This window comes from Petromyzon marinus, chromosome 32 (genome assembly GCF_048934315.1).
Source record: "Petromyzon marinus isolate PM22_M1 ecotype Great Lakes invasive population chromosome 32, UKy_Petmar_22M1.pri1.0, whole genome shotgun sequence".
Taxonomy (NCBI): Eukaryota; Metazoa; Chordata; class Hyperoartia; order Petromyzontiformes; family Petromyzontidae; genus Petromyzon; species Petromyzon marinus.
Genome location: NC_133698.1, coordinates 13,211,941 through 13,227,298, shown reverse-complemented (window position 1 = coordinate 13,227,298; position 15,358 = coordinate 13,211,941). Strand labels below are relative to the sequence as shown.

The 15,358-nt window shown below is 50.9% G+C and overlaps 1 long non-coding RNA gene across 1 annotated transcript; it reads right to left on the bottom strand.

The window, feature by feature from the left end:
- Positions 1-503: 503 nt before the first annotated feature.
- LOC142929643 (uncharacterized) lies at positions 504-5,882 on the bottom strand. The gene is made up of 2 exons (XR_012945833.1): positions 5,824-5,882; positions 504-2,158 (listed from the first exon to the last, which is right to left on the bottom strand). It is a non-coding gene; the product is annotated as an uncharacterized LOC142929643 (long non-coding RNA).
- Positions 5,883-15,358: the final 9,476 nt, after the last annotated feature.

Genomic DNA, 15,358 nt, shown 5'->3' with positions numbered 1-15,358 from the left:
CCAATGGGACGTGGGTGAGCAGGGCCGTGTCGGTCGTCGGCGTTGAAGGGGGACGGGTGGGGGCGAGGTTGTTGACTACCTACCGTGCGAAAAAGTTCAACACACACACACGTAGAGTGGCAACACAGAGAGAGGGAGGGAAAGAAGCCACGAGCGAGCAGGGCACGTGCCCGAAACCCGAGTTCGGCCCCGTCCCCTGGCAAGCTCCTGCCAACAATGTGGATCTACAAAAGCGCGATGGTCATATTCGGTTCTCTCACGCAACAGGCATGCCGGTGGTGACACGATGCCGGCATTCTCTCCATCATAGGGGACGAGGCGCTGATGGGTCGTGGGTGTCGCTGTGTGGTGTGGTCGGGATGGGCCCTGATGTAAGGAATGAATTGGGAGCCCCCCCCTCCCCATCTCCTCCTCCCCCTGTCCAATTGCCATCGAAGTGCAAGAACAAAGCAAAATACATAAAACAACCCGCGGTATTACAAACATTAGTCCTTACTAGTCAGTTTTAAATGGGCAATTGTGTTTATTGCGCGGTGATCGTGAAGGTGATTATTTTGAACCGTGCTCAAAATACAATTCTGGAAATTGTCCACGACGCAAAATGTGTTTAAAATCATAGCTATGCATGTTCATTTGTGTTTTTTTTTATTGTTGAATGTTTTGTTATTGCTTTGAGGATGTTCGTGTTGTTGTGCCTGGTTCTTGCTCTGCGTTCGGCATTGCCACGTGATCCAGGTCTCCCGTGGAAAAGAGGCCATCAGTCTCAGTGACCTCTAACCTGGTTTAACTTAAGCAAAGTTCTTCATTACAAGGCCCGCAGGCCACTAGCGGCCCATTGTGGCCTTTAGTGCGACCCCCGACAATACATCGATAGTGGAAACACCCCCATCATCATCATCATCGTGCTGTCAAACACCAATGGATTCAATGTGAACTAAAGCATGTGTGCGGGTAAAGCAGTGCTGGAGTGGTGAGCGTGTACTGCGCTACGAACCCGACCACCTGCGTTTGCTTCCCGACCACGGCTAACATCTGTGGTGGGTGATGCCTCGTCAGGTTGCAAGCACCCCCAACTCAATGACCTGGTGAAGTACGGGCGAACAAACACCCACGACCGACGCGGCATTGGGAGGCCTTCATCCAGCGGTGGATTAACAAGGAACGTGAATGTCTGTCTGTATGCAGATAACAATGCCATTGGGCGATTGTGTTTGTGGTGAATGTGGACAAACGGAGACCGCGGAGTGGATTTTGACAAGGTCAACCCTGGCACGTGACCTCCTGGATCATCCGTGACCTCGTCGGATGCTAGGAAAGAGAGGCGGATGGAGAGGTGGGGGGTGGGGGGGCGGGGTGGGGGGGAGCTGAGACCACTGCGGTGTCTCTTCCATCTCCTGGTCGAAGGCCAGTGCTGCTGAAACTGGAGACTCGGGAGGCACGCAGAGACGCCTGGGGGTGTGGAGGTGGGGGGGGGGCATGGATTGTTTTGACGTTTACTCGTCGTAGCAGGTACGGGGGAACGTTTTCCAGTGTGTGAATGTTCCAACACGCCTGCGAGTCGGTGACGCATGACCGATGTCAAATTATCCAGATGTTGCCTCCATAACGAGGCATCCCTTTCCAACCGAGCTCACGACGATTCGCCGACTAAGATTAAACGCGTCCACTTACGACACACGTGCGTCGAGGCCCCCGCGAGCGAGCGACTCGATTGTTCACAATGCATGCAAATTATGCGTCAAGGTCACGTTAACGCTCATCGCATTTCTACACAACATCATGGCCGGGAGCTCAACACCCTTGAACGTTTGGCGGCCCCCCGCCCCACGTCGATCGAGCGTCGCTGCACAAGCACGGCGGTGGTGGCGAGGTCCCAGCAGCAGCTGTAGCAGCGCCACGGTATGTTGGGGATGGCAGGAAAGGAGAGGAGCTCGCCGTTCACGAGCCGGGACAGAGCAGCTCTCCCCCGTGCCGTTCAGTGGCCGATCCAGCACTCCACCACCTCCTCTCATTGGTCGCACTGGCAGCCGTCAGTCCCCACCCCCGGCCCTCGCAACTCCCTCGGTCGCGCATGCGCAGTTGCGGCAAACGGTGCGCAGTGAAGATGGAGCCAGCTGGAGATTGTGCCGTGGAATGAACGAGGCTCGGAGGCGCCCGCCTGATGGAACAATCGAGACCGAACAAAACGCAGTGAGGATGAGCGAGGCGGCTACAACGAGGAAGCGCCAACGCGATGGACGAAAGTCGATTCTCAAACGGAACCGTGACGCGCCTCGTTTATAGCACCGCCTAAAACGAGCTCCTTTACTTAATCGAGAACAACCTATATCTCCTCCCCCCCGCGCCCCGTCCTCATCTTCCAACCCCTTCGCCAGAGACGTCACCGTGTTGAAATCACACCTTGTCCCAAGCAAGGGGCGTTGATCGCACGAGACAGTGCCAATGACCACTCCCCCCACCCCCGCGATCCTGGCCACGGCACGTGTTGCCTGGCCTGCATGCCGTCACGAGACTGACCCTGGAATGATTTTGTCGCGGAGTGAAATCAGCGCGTGCGCACCACCACGGGGGGACTCTGTCACAGCGGTGGGTTGACTCACACACTTGGCCTGAAGCAATGGGACACGCTGATTTAAACTCATGGCTCTTGTACACCCAGCGGTGTTAAATGTTCGGTGGCGTAAAGTGTGAGTACTCACGATTATTCCAACATCACTGGGCAGTGTGGAAGAGTAGGCCAAATACCCTCCCTAGGGTGGCTGTCTAGAGCCCCGACTATAGTTGAGTCGGTACAACCGGCGGTGTTGCGAGCAAGCAAATTGCAGGGCTGCACTTGTAGCTTTGCCTTACACCGCAGGTGGAGGTCACTCAGATGAGTGATAGCAAGTACGAGACGTGCACACGTGTGTACGCTGAACTTCTTTCGCACTGTACGTAGCCAACCGCGCCAATCGGAGAGACACCGAGTCGCCACCGCTGAACAGCTGGGATCACATCTGGGCTTCATCCACCCGTGGTGAAACGATCGATCTGACAATCTATCAATGTCATATAGAATCCACTACGCCTTGGCTAAGCCACGCTAACCAACTCCTAAAACCATCACGGGAGTGGTGAGGCCATCGTCGAGAAGTGAATTGGTAAGAAACTAACTGTACGTAGGACTACAGCAAATATAAATTATCTTTAATGTTAACGTCTAGAACGATGGATGGACTTCACCGGCTCGCCGGCAGAAGGCGGCACGGCAAAGTGTGGACCCGCATCACCTGTCCCTTCTGTCCGGGATAGACTGCTCCTTAGCCCGTGGCGTGCGATGATTTTTCTCCCCGGTGCTCCAGGCTTCTCTACACAATGTATGAACGCTCGTGCCTTGACTGCAAGCATCTTCATAACGTGGACCGCGTGGCTGCTGCCGTCTCGCTTGGCCTGTGGTTCCTCGTCGATCGTGAGATGCCATTGACACGATCGACGGCGCTCTATCGACTAAACAACCGCGATTCGTCCTCTCGCCCTTTTCTGCGGTTCCTCGTCAATTCGCGTGGCCCGACTTTGCCACGGCGACTTCGACAAACGCCGTTTCATTTCGTTGCGTAGAAAGCCACCGGGGAGCTGCGCACTTTGAAAATGCCCAGATTGAAAACTCATTTCTCGAGAACTTTCCTTGCGTGCTCAGTTCGTTGTCCTTCCCCCCGGCACCTCCGATTAGCGCGGCCGGCTACGTACGGCGCAGAAGAAGTTCACCGCAGCGCGTGCACTGCCCGCCTCTTGTCGTCGTAGCCCCGCCGACTCGCGCGACGCTCCGCGGTCGAACTCGGTCTGCCCCCCTGCGTGTGGGCGCAATCGTCCGCTCTCATCGCCCCCGTCGCTCGCCAGCTGGGGGATTGTTTTGTTTGCTCGCTCGCTCTGAACGAGCCGCGCCGCTCGCTTACACCACCCCCCCACCACCACCTCCTCCTCCCCCGGAATGAGAGGGAGCGTTGATTGAGTCTCGCCGTGGTGAGGGAATGTTTGCGCTCTTCGCAGCTCCTGGACGCTGATATTTTGTTCGCCCAGGTCAGGAACACGATGAAGCCACAGCGCCCTGCTCCTGCTCCTTACATCATCATCATCATCCTAAGTGTCAGCGCTGCGGGCCAACACACTCCGCTCGCATTCCGAGAAGGTCACTCGGTTTTTGGTGTTGTCTGTGTGTTTCATTTTTTACGGGCGAACGTAATTTTGATGGTTTTTACTCGTATGTTACACGCATAATCATTCACGGTCCTTCCTTCATCCTCTGTTGGATCAAGGCGCACTTCATGGCAGCTCTTTGTCCATGCTTCAGCAAGCTCGTCAGTGTGCGGAGGCGTCAGGACTGGTTTTAATATCATTTTACCACTCTGGGCCGCCTTTGTATCCCCAAAGTGGTGACGTTTATACACCGCACCAGGTCGTCTTTGCAGCCTGAGCTGATCTGATCGCCGTAAGCCCCAGCGCTCCGCTCAATTCCTCTTTATCCGTGGGTTAACGCCGATAATCGTAAAGATAAGCCCTGTGTACGACAGCAGGAGAATACATACTACACGCAGATTCTCAGAATAATATATGATTATTCATAATATATATTTTTTGGGGTTATATCGTGTAAATATAAATGTGTCGTTAAACCCGCCACCACCCAACACAGCCAATTAGAAAGGTTTGTCACTTAAACAAAACGTGCCAATTCGTTGCTACTTCAGCACACCGGTTGTGTGTTGGAGAGTAAACCCACAACGTGTACGATCCGAGTAGCGTGACGTTCCGCCGGTGATTACAACAATCGGCGTCATCAGGTGATTGGCCAGAACTGTGAGAACCTTTATGTTATACAACAGTAATACGCCTTACAGCAAACGGTGGCCCTGTGGATAAATATACAGCACGAAGAATAGAGTGGTCGATAATGGGGGAGAGGAGGAGGTCGGGGAGACATTTACTACTATAATGAGCCAAGAATGTCTGAGTTTCCCGCGCGTGACGTCACTCCACGTTGACCAGCCCCCCTCATTAATAATCATGAACAGGTGACGTCCTCCACATGGACCCCCACCCCTCATTAATAATCATGAACAGGTGACGTCCTCCACATGGACCCCCCCCCCCCTCATTAATAATCATGAACAGGGGCGAGGCGACTCCAACCCCCTCCTCGGCGTCAGCTCACAACCCTCACTACAAAGGCAGAACCCTCATCACGTCACGCGATCTCCGTAACGCTGGTGAGACATATAAGTAAAAAGGACATCATGATGAACAAAGGATTCTAACCTTTAAATGAAATGAATCTGTGTCACCGCGGCCTTAGAAATTGCACGCGAATTGATGCAATGAATATATCACGTCGCGGTCTGCTTTTCGCTTGCAAGTTTCAGATTGACTGCAATACACCCGTCCTTGGACGGGCAAAAGGCTCGTTTGCCAATACCTCCCATTATCTCATTGCATTCCAAGAGGTCACACTGTGACCGCAACTCTTAGATGCGAACATTGACCGTGCAATGAGACCCCATAGCGTAAAGAGACATACTGTAGTCCTTGCCGCTAACATCTGGCACGTACACCAGCATCGATTCGAAACACTCCTAACTCTGCACGTCACAAACATTTGCAGAGTTTTGCTCGTCGAGAAACGACGCCGCTGACATTTTAACGCGCTCCCAAGGAATCCGTACTGCCGATTGTGGCTTGTGTAAGGAATCGGTTTTAATTTTTTTAAAGAGGAGATGTTCCCAGAGACGGATGTGATGCGTGCAGCAGACGGAGCTGTCTGACGCAATGCGGGCGGCGATCGTAACGCACCGTGGACTGTCGTTGTGTCTCCTGGCAAGACGGTCACGACAAGGCCTGGCTTTGTTACTGCGAGAAGGGGGGAGGAGTTGGGGGGGGGGGTAATGAATGGTAGTGGGGGGGGGGGTGCGGTAATGAATGGGGGGGGTGATGAATGAGACGTCGTCATCCGGCGAAGAGCGCTGACTGTCAACCGCAGACGTCAACAATGGAAGTAACACGACTGTTTAACACGTAGGCTTTTATTATGAGCAACACGACTGTTTGGAGAAATAAAAAAAACGTATAGAACCGAGTTTTGATGCAAGGGCGAGAAGAGAAATAGCTGAATGGCAGGCGGGTGAGAGTGAATGACGGAACCGTGCTCGAGTTAGCTGCGCGCTGACCTTTGTGGTAGCGTGATGCGTGAGTGATGTCGCGGAACAATGTCATTCATTCAATCAATTGACCCCTGGTTTTCAATTGTTGTCTGCATGTCTGTGGTCCTGGTGGTCTCCCCATGTGCCTGTCTGCCTGTAAGTCTCTGTGCCTGCCCGCCCACCTGTCTGCCTCTCAGTCTGTTAAGTTTGTTGTCCGTCTGCTTGCCTGCTTGTTGGACTATTCTGCTTGTGTGTCTGCCTGTCTCACTTTCCGTCTGTGTCTATGTCCGCCCGTCTGCTCGTCTGCCCGCCTGCTGCGTCGTTCTGTAGATCTTCTGCCCTTCTCTGAAACTCATCGTATGTCTCTGCGTTTATTGTCCCAGTTGGGCTCCGTGCCCGGTCGCGTCACTCCAAGATCATCGAGGATGAGCGATGCCACAATCGGAGGGCTGCGGGAATCGTCGCGGCACACATTGCCATCTGGGCTGTCTGCCGGCTCGAACGCAGCCCCTACCCTGAATGCCACCGCGTGTGCTGCGTGTGGTGCATGCGGTGACATCACCGTCGCTTGTGGTGGCGAATAGTGGCGTTATTGTTATTGTGTGTGCACGCACGCTTGTGGCATTGTAGGAAGCAGTGTGATTGGGGTGGCGGGCGGTAGCACGCAGAGGGCTAAAGGCACTGTGCTCCGAACCTCGGCCACCCGAGTTCGATTTCCGCTCACGGCCAGCAAACACCGGTAGCGATTATTTGAATCGGTCAATGGGCCTCTCCTAGGTCAACTCGGCCATATATGAGTACCCGGTGCGACGTGTGAACATCGCCACTGGGGAGACAAAGGCGGTCGTGCGTAGTGATAGCGACCCATTCCCATCGTGCGCCGTGACAGCCTTCATAGGTTCAGTCTTGCCCCACATCAGCCTATTAAGGTTATATAGGAGAGGGTCTTTGTCATTGTAGTAAGCAGCAACAGAGTGGATCGGACCCCTCGTTACGACTCTGTGCAAAGCCAAGCTCAGTTCCCGGCCACGGTTAACGTCAGCGGCACATGTTGTATCATAGCCAAGCCTTGGCCTCTCCCTAGGTCAACTCAGCCGTAAACGATTCACCTCGTGACGGCGTGCACGTGACGAACGGGGCTTCGTGTCCTTCAGCACGCACCTCCGATTAGCGCGTTTGCCTACGCACGGTGCGAGAGAAACACGCGTACATGCATCAGTTCGGGGGAGACAAAGGCGGCCGTGCGTGGTAGCTAGCCATAGCAGCCCCATCGAGCATCGCCCCGATGCACCTCAATAAGGTGATGGCGAGCAGCGCTTGTCCCAACAGTCGCCTGTAGAAGGCTGTCGAGGCGGTGTGGGGTGGCTTTGTGTGACCGGGCAGCGGCCACGCGCGCTCCGTGGCGGCGAGCGGGGGGCTCGGGGCACGTCTCGAGGTGTTGAGGATCAGCGTTGCTGTGCGGGAACGAGGAGGGAGTGTGTGTGCCCCGTGTGTGTGCCCCGTGTGTGTTGCCCCATGTGTGTGTGTGCGTGCGCGGGGAGTGGTAGTGCAGTGGTTAAGCGCTGCGATACGAAATCCGGCGACCCGAGTCCCATTCTCCATAACGGGCAACACCGGTGACGATTATTTGAACCGGTCCTGGGCCTCCCTTAGGTCGACTCAGCCTCAAATGAGTATCTGTTGCGGTGTGTAAACATCGACCACTAGGGTGACAAAGGCGGCCGGGAGTGGTGCTGGCCATCCGCCCTCTCGTATACCGTTTTGGCTTTCATGGGTCCTCGCTAACAGCACTTGCCCCAACAGTCTGTTAAGGCTATACAGGGGATATTTGTATTTGTCTTTGGAGCGGTAGTGTAGTGGTTAGCGCTGTGCTGCGTACTCGGTGAAACGAGTTTGAGTCCCGCTCACGACCAATAACAGTGGGGAATAATTAAGCCAGTCTCTGGGCTTCCGCTAGGTTGGCTCAGCCTTAAATAAGTATCTGGTGCGGTGTGTAGAAAATCAGCACCCGGGAGACAAAGGCGGTCGGCCGGCCGTGGTTTTGGCCTCGTGTGCCTTGCAGTCCCTGATAAGTGCTCGCGAACAGCACTCGCCCCAAATGCCAATTGCCCCAACCGTAACCCTCAAAACTGGGATGAGTCATTCACTAGCGGGGCTGGTGGGGAGCAGCTCAGTTTAATTGTTGTAGTTAAATTGTTACAGTTGAATTGTTTCAGTTGAATTGTTACAGTTGCATTGTAACAGTGGAATTGTTACAGTTGAATTGTTACAGTTGCATTGTTACAGGTGAATTGTTACAGTTGCATTGTTAAAGTGGAATTGTTACAGTTGAATTGTTACAGTTGCATTGTTACAGGTGAATTGTTGCAGTTGAATTGTTACAGTTGCATTGTTACAGTTGCATTGTTACATTTGAATTGTTATATTTGAATTGTTACAGTTGCATTGTTACAGTTGAATTGTTGCAGTTGCATTGTTACAGTTGAATTGTTACAGTTGAATTTTTACAGCTAAATTGTTACAGTTGAATTGTTACAAGTAGCTTAACGTATATCCCAATAATGTAACTGGCACATTCTTTGTCTTCCAAAATGCAATGCCAGAGAACATTATTTACGACGCAATAAACTCACGCAAATAAGTTTATGTCGTCGTAAATACGTTGCAATTTTTTCATGGGTGTGCTTGCATGTTACTAAATAGTTACTGAGGTAGCTTCATAGACGCTGGTCCTCGGGAAATGTTTAAAAATTCAGTTCTCGTCAGGCACCGTGGTGTAAACAATGCAGTGCAAGCTCGCATATCCCATCGATCTCTCTGGTCTCTCTATCCACGAGCTATGGAGAAGGTTCATTGGCCCAACTCTCGCCTGTTATATGTTTTCACGTTCATGGCCACACACACGCACACACAGACGCGCGCAGCGGTATCGTCGAACGTGTCGATGTTTTACACATTACATCACACGTTCCCTTCGAGGTGGCAGCAGCTTGGAAGTATTTTCATCCAGCAGTGGATGGACCACGGCTGGTGATCGTGATGACGATGACACGTGCCGGTTTTTGCGAGTCGTGTCACCGCTTGCTCTCACCGCGTGCCGGGTGTTGTTTTAGCGACTTGGTTCGGCTCTGCGGTGAATTTTACCCCCCGGATCCCAAGAATTCGGGGACTCGTTTTCCACGCTGCTATAGTTTCACACCCTCGTGGTGGCTGCGTTTTCTCGCTTTAAGTGATAAATACGATATGTTCGTGACAGTGAGTCTTAGGTCGGCACTGCCGATAAATCTTGCGGCGGGCTGCTTGGGTTTCCCACAAGTTTTCTGTTTCTTCCCATAGGGAGATTCAGCCTCGGTCTCTCAAGTTTATATTTGTGAGCGTGCGGTCATCTGTGTGTGCGTGTGCGTGCATGTGTGGTCGCGCAGTGGAGTGTTGGTGCAATGGTTAGAGCACTGCGCTATGAACCCATTGACCAGAGTTCGATTTCCCGGTCTCCAACAACATAAGTAGTCCAGGTTTAGGAAAGGTTTCTCTACCATAGACCACACATGTACTGAAAATAAAAATGAATATAGAATTCCGTTATGGCATTTGACTGAGTGTAAATTATCAAAAAACTCTTTACAAAAATGGAACAGCTACACCTCAACTAGTGCCCGCGAACAGCTCTTGTTCTATTTTCTTCTGTCAGTTTTCTTCTGTCAATGGCATGGCTAATTATGTTGATGTTGAACGTGATGATGTCAATTCGAGATATATTTGCCGTTTGTACGTGTGCTGGATCACTCGAGGAAATAATTGTTATTATTGCTACTAATAATGCTCCGTCGCTCGGTATTAGCTCTCAAATGAGAGGCGCGAGGAGGAACCACAGGCAAGCGGAAAGGCAGCCACACAGTGAGCCGCCGCCATCAACGATTGCCCAAGTTCTGCGGTCCTATGTACATGGCGGCGTTAGCGGCCAATTGGTGAGAGCGCACATGTGAAAGGGAGCCGGAGCACCTGGAGAAAGCTGAACAAATCAATAACGAGTGGAGGCGTCCGGTGAGCTCAGTGGTGACACCCGTCTGAACCTGCGCCGTCGGCTGGCGTCGTATTCACTCGGGCGCAGCGGATGCGGCCACGCTACTGCTGTTGTTATTGTTGTTTTGTCACGGGGCATTGTGTTGTAGGGACGTCATCTTTTCTCTGACGCCTGCCTCAGCAACGGGCCGAGAAATGTGCCGAAGGGGCGTGCTGGGATATGGTAAGTTGAGTGAGAGAGCTCTGTTTATGATCACGGGACTGCCTCGTTTGTAGCCAGCACGTGTCTTCTATTACCCGGCCTTTTTTGGTGCTTTTTCTGTGTCCAGCAGTCTAAAAGGAGTATATATTCGTGATTTATTGGACAAATTTTACAAATTGTTTCAGCTTTGGGCAGCCAACAACGCTTGGACTCTGGCGGCCGTGCGGATTTTGTATCAAAATTAAAAGCCGACACCGATTGTTCCAGCCCCGCTGCGTCACGACCGAAACAGGAAGACTTCTTCACAATTATAGATATCGCCTGATCAAGCTGGTTGTAATCACCAGCGAAACGTCCATACTCCAATGGTAAATGTTAAGGGTTTCCTCTCCACCACATCGGTGTGCTGAAGTAGTTCCTAATTGTCACGTTTTGTTTATGTGTGTATGTATGTATGTTTGTATTTTGAACCTCTTTCGCACCGTACATAGCCAACCATGCTAATCAGAGGTGCGGTGTAATGACAACAAACTAAACACAAAAATCAGTTCTAAAGAAATGAGTTTTCAATCAAGTGCATCGCTCCAATGGCTTCCTAATATCGGTAGGAAGAGCATTCCATACGGCCGCAGAAGCGCATCTGAAAGCGCGCGATGCAGTGACCATATTTGTTCGATGCCCACCCAAAAGCCGCTGCGAGGATGACTGGAGTTTGCGTGATGGTCCATGGTCCTTGAAGCTTAAGTGACAAACCTTACTCATAGGCTGTGTCGGGTTGGTGGCGGGTTTAACGGCACATTCATAATTACTCGATCTACAAAAAACCCTATATTATGCCTCCTACTGAGTGTGAAACTGTTCGATCCAGGTTTTTGCGATGGCTGATGGAGAGGCGTGCCCTGAGGCTTGCCGTGCCGTCGCTACAGCCGAGAGTGAAACGACACATTAGAGGTGTTTGGGTTAGAGCGCGTAAAAATATAAATGTGTCGTTTAACCTGCCACCACCCGACACAGCCAACTAGTAAGGTTTGTAACGTAAACAGAACGTGCCAATTCGTTACTAGTGCAGCACACCGGTGTGTTGGAGAGCCAAGCCACAACATTTAAAATCTGAATTCGACGTTTCGCCAGTAATTACAACTAGCTTTATCAGGCGACAGGGTTTAACGACGCATTTATATATATACGATCTAATAAATAAATGAAAACTGTATTATGGATGATATTGGTTGCGAAAGCCTACGTGTTAAAGTGAAACGACAACCCGCTCTGTTAGTGTTGGACAACTGTCACCCAATATTGTTGCTCATTGAACGTTTCTAGCGTTACTTCATTCTCGAGCAAATATGTTAAGTACCGGAACAAGCTTACTATTTGATGCTTTTTCCATCAATATTTACACGTCCGCGAAAGTAGTGCTGCGGAGTAATTGACGACGCGGAGGTTTACGTGACGTTGTCAGTTTCACTGTCTGCTTGCTTGGTTCAGCTACCGCGTGTTCCCGTAGCTGGCGGTGCGTGCACGGGAAGCGTTATAGGTCACGATGATCGTAAACGGATTTTAAAGCTGAGTGAACTGCAATTCAACGTTTAAGTCTATTAAACTACTTTTTTATAATTAATTTAACCAGGTAAGGCCCACTGAGCTACGTGGCTCTTTTTCAGAAGCGACCTGCCCACGAATGATATCTCAACCAAGTAGTGATTTATAGCAGCCAAACACTCGGAACGCATAACGTCGATTATTTAATATAGAGGTGAAAACAGGAGGACCCGGAGTAAAATCCACGCGGACACAGGGAGAACGCGCACACTCCAAATATACAGCAGGCGTCAGGGTCGGGATCGAACCCACGACCTCCTGTATTCCAGGCGAGGGAGTTAACATCTCCAAGCCACCGTGATGGTAGTCAGCATCTCACCACCTTCTCATTCACACTCGACGGACAGCAAAGGGATGCCACCTCTCTCCCTCTCTATGCCCCACGTCCTTTCCCAAGACGTTGGTGAGCATGGCCCCCTCCCGTTCAGCTCTCTCCGTGATTTTGTGACTCAACAACTTTGCACGAAGTAACTCCTCACAATGTTCCTCAAAATGTGTTTGCATCAAATTGCTTGCGGATTTAATTCGCTGCCTTCGGCCGGCTTCTCGTGCCGACGATTCCCCCGGGTCAAAACATTACAGTCAGTCTTTCGTTTATAACAATAACGACGTAAAATACGATTACACGCTCATGGGAAACTGATATCGGGGATAATCGCGCCGTTCCGTTAAACTTAAACATTTGGAGCGTATCGTGAAACACGACACGGCGGTTGCTTTGGCTGCATTGCCGTGTAAAGCTGTGGTATTTGAGAAACAGAAAACCAGGGTGCATAGTGCAGGAGGTAGCCTCGACTCGTACAGACTCAGTATTGTAAATTGGCCTGTCAAGCATCAAAGCGGTAAGATTTAATAAGAGAGGAAATTAAATTATGACCAATAGCGATCGCGTTGAGATTGCTTATTGTCCTAGGTGATGTGGCGGGTAAGCTGTTGCTGGATCGTGTCGTTATCGCGTCGTTATCGTGTTGTTATCGTGTTGTTATCGTGTTGTTATCGTGTTGCTATCGTGTTATCGTGTTATGGTGTTATCGCGTTATCGTGTTGTTATCGTGTTGTTATCGTGTTGTTATCGTGTTGTTATCGTGTTATCGTGTTATGGTGTTTTCGTGTTATCGTGTTGTTATCGTGTTATCGTGTTGTTATCGTGTTGTTATAGTGTTGTTATCGTATTGTTATCGTGTTGTTATCGTGTCGTTATCGTGTTATCCGCACTGATTCACTGAAGTGAATGTGAGTGTTGTATTATCCGTGTGGCTTTGTGTGTGCACGCACACGCACGTACATGTGCGCGCATAGCACTTTTGTCAATCCACTGCTGGGTGATGGCCTCCCAATGGCTTATCGGTCGTGGGGATTCATGATTTGACCACAACATCACCACGCCGGTCAGTGTGAGGTTTGGTGAATTTGGCGAGGCATAGATGCGAGAGCATAGAAGTAAAGTACAATTATATTTGTGCTGCACCGACATTCACTGTGCTCACCACGCTAAGCACTGCCCAGGCTCAACCCTGCTTAGCTCTTGAGATCTGAGGATATTGGGTGCGTTCCAGATGATTTGATCGTGACAATCACAGATAATTGGATGCATTTAGCACTTTCAGGACACTACCTCTGGTTCCATCTTATCCAAGAATAAGTGCACCGAGAGCGGAAGGAATTGACGTAACAAATAACCGGGTTCAGGAGGCATAGGTCACGTATGAAGAGCGGTTAATAGAAGTGTGTGTGCGAGAAGGACTTCACCGTGGTGACTGTGGAGTCCGCAAGCTAAATGGTTGGGGCTGTCATTCGGGTGCTCGACGCACGCGTGTAACGTTCGGCTTGTTTAAACCGGGTTCGCACGGCTAGCGAGGGGATGGCCTCAGCCTTGTTGGCAACGGCTACACACACACACACAACCCTCCCATCACGACTGACTTTTGGTTTTCAACTCCAGGAAACTCTCGATTGTCCGTCGGCAGATTACCCCGCTTGTGGGTTATCCGTGCCTTGCGAGAGAGAAAACAAACATGAATGTACACGTTGCTTTAATCATTAGCTGCTCCTCAATTACCAAGGGCCAGGGGACTCTGTGGTGACGTGATTGTGAACACGTGAGCAAGTCAATCGGTCACTCGAGACGCGGGAACTGAGCAACGTTCTGTATTGAATATTCGCTTTACTTAAAGCTTCCGTGACTGCCGGAATGCATATTCTATGGGGCTTTTGGTAAAGCCACGTAGATAGAAAGATAAGAAAAAAACATCACGACGTTTCGATCGCAACACAAGCAATCGTCTTCAGGTGAGAGCATTTTCCTCTCTCACCTGAAGGCGATTTTATTATTTTTATATCTACGTGGCTTTACCGAAAGACCCATAGAATATGAATATTCGCTTGTCCACCTGGCAGGCTAGGCCTGCGGCAAGTTGTGTATTCCTTTCCACGGCGGCCTCGCACCACAGCGGTAACGAGGCTCGGATTCTGCTTTAGCTTACGACGTCTGACAAAACCGGGCACATTCGAGGCGATTTGGTTTGTCTGTGTCATTGGCTACTGTTGGCACGAATTATATCATTACCGACAGTAACATTTATTTTTTTAAGAACGTTCAAATAATATTTTAAAATTGAAGCCAACTCAACAAACATTGCCACCGTGGTTGGCGCCGGCGAGCCCGGTGGTGACATTGTCAACCCAAACCGCTCTGGCGCAAGAAGCTGCTGCAATCGGAATTCTTCGTGGCGTGACAACCGCGGCGCGATAGATGCATCAGATACAAACAAACAACAACAACAACAAAATTCCACTACGTCTCGCGGCGTGATCGCAGGAAGCTAATTTCACGTCACACGAGCCGACCATCTATCGCTAATGACCTTGCCTACGAGGAACGGTGATCTGATTAGGGAACATTGATGCACATTGGCACGATGGCCTTCAGGGAGTGGTATTGTGGGCGTGGGGGGGGGTATCTTCTATAAAGAGTGCGAGAGGTGATGTGAGGGGGGGGGGGCAGGGGGGAGCAGTTCAGAGAACGGCGGGGACCTTATTTGGGTCGCGAAAAAAAATCGGAGCTTGGGCGTCACGTGGGATGGCTTCCGTAACGGAGACGTGACGATGTGAAATTGTTAATTTATGACCGCGTTTTGTTAAAATTAAACATTGCGTCAGGGACGTATCAAACGTCCGAGGCATCGGTTGCCATCGCTTGCGCCGGGGCTCATTACTGAAAGTTGCAAATAATTTCGCCGGCTAAATGAAGAGCTCCGCTTTTAAATGGGGGGGGGGGGCGGGGGGGATATTACCGAGCCAGAATTTTTCACCTCCCGTTTTTTTTGAGACTCGCTCCTCCTGCTCTCCTATTATTGCCAGCGCG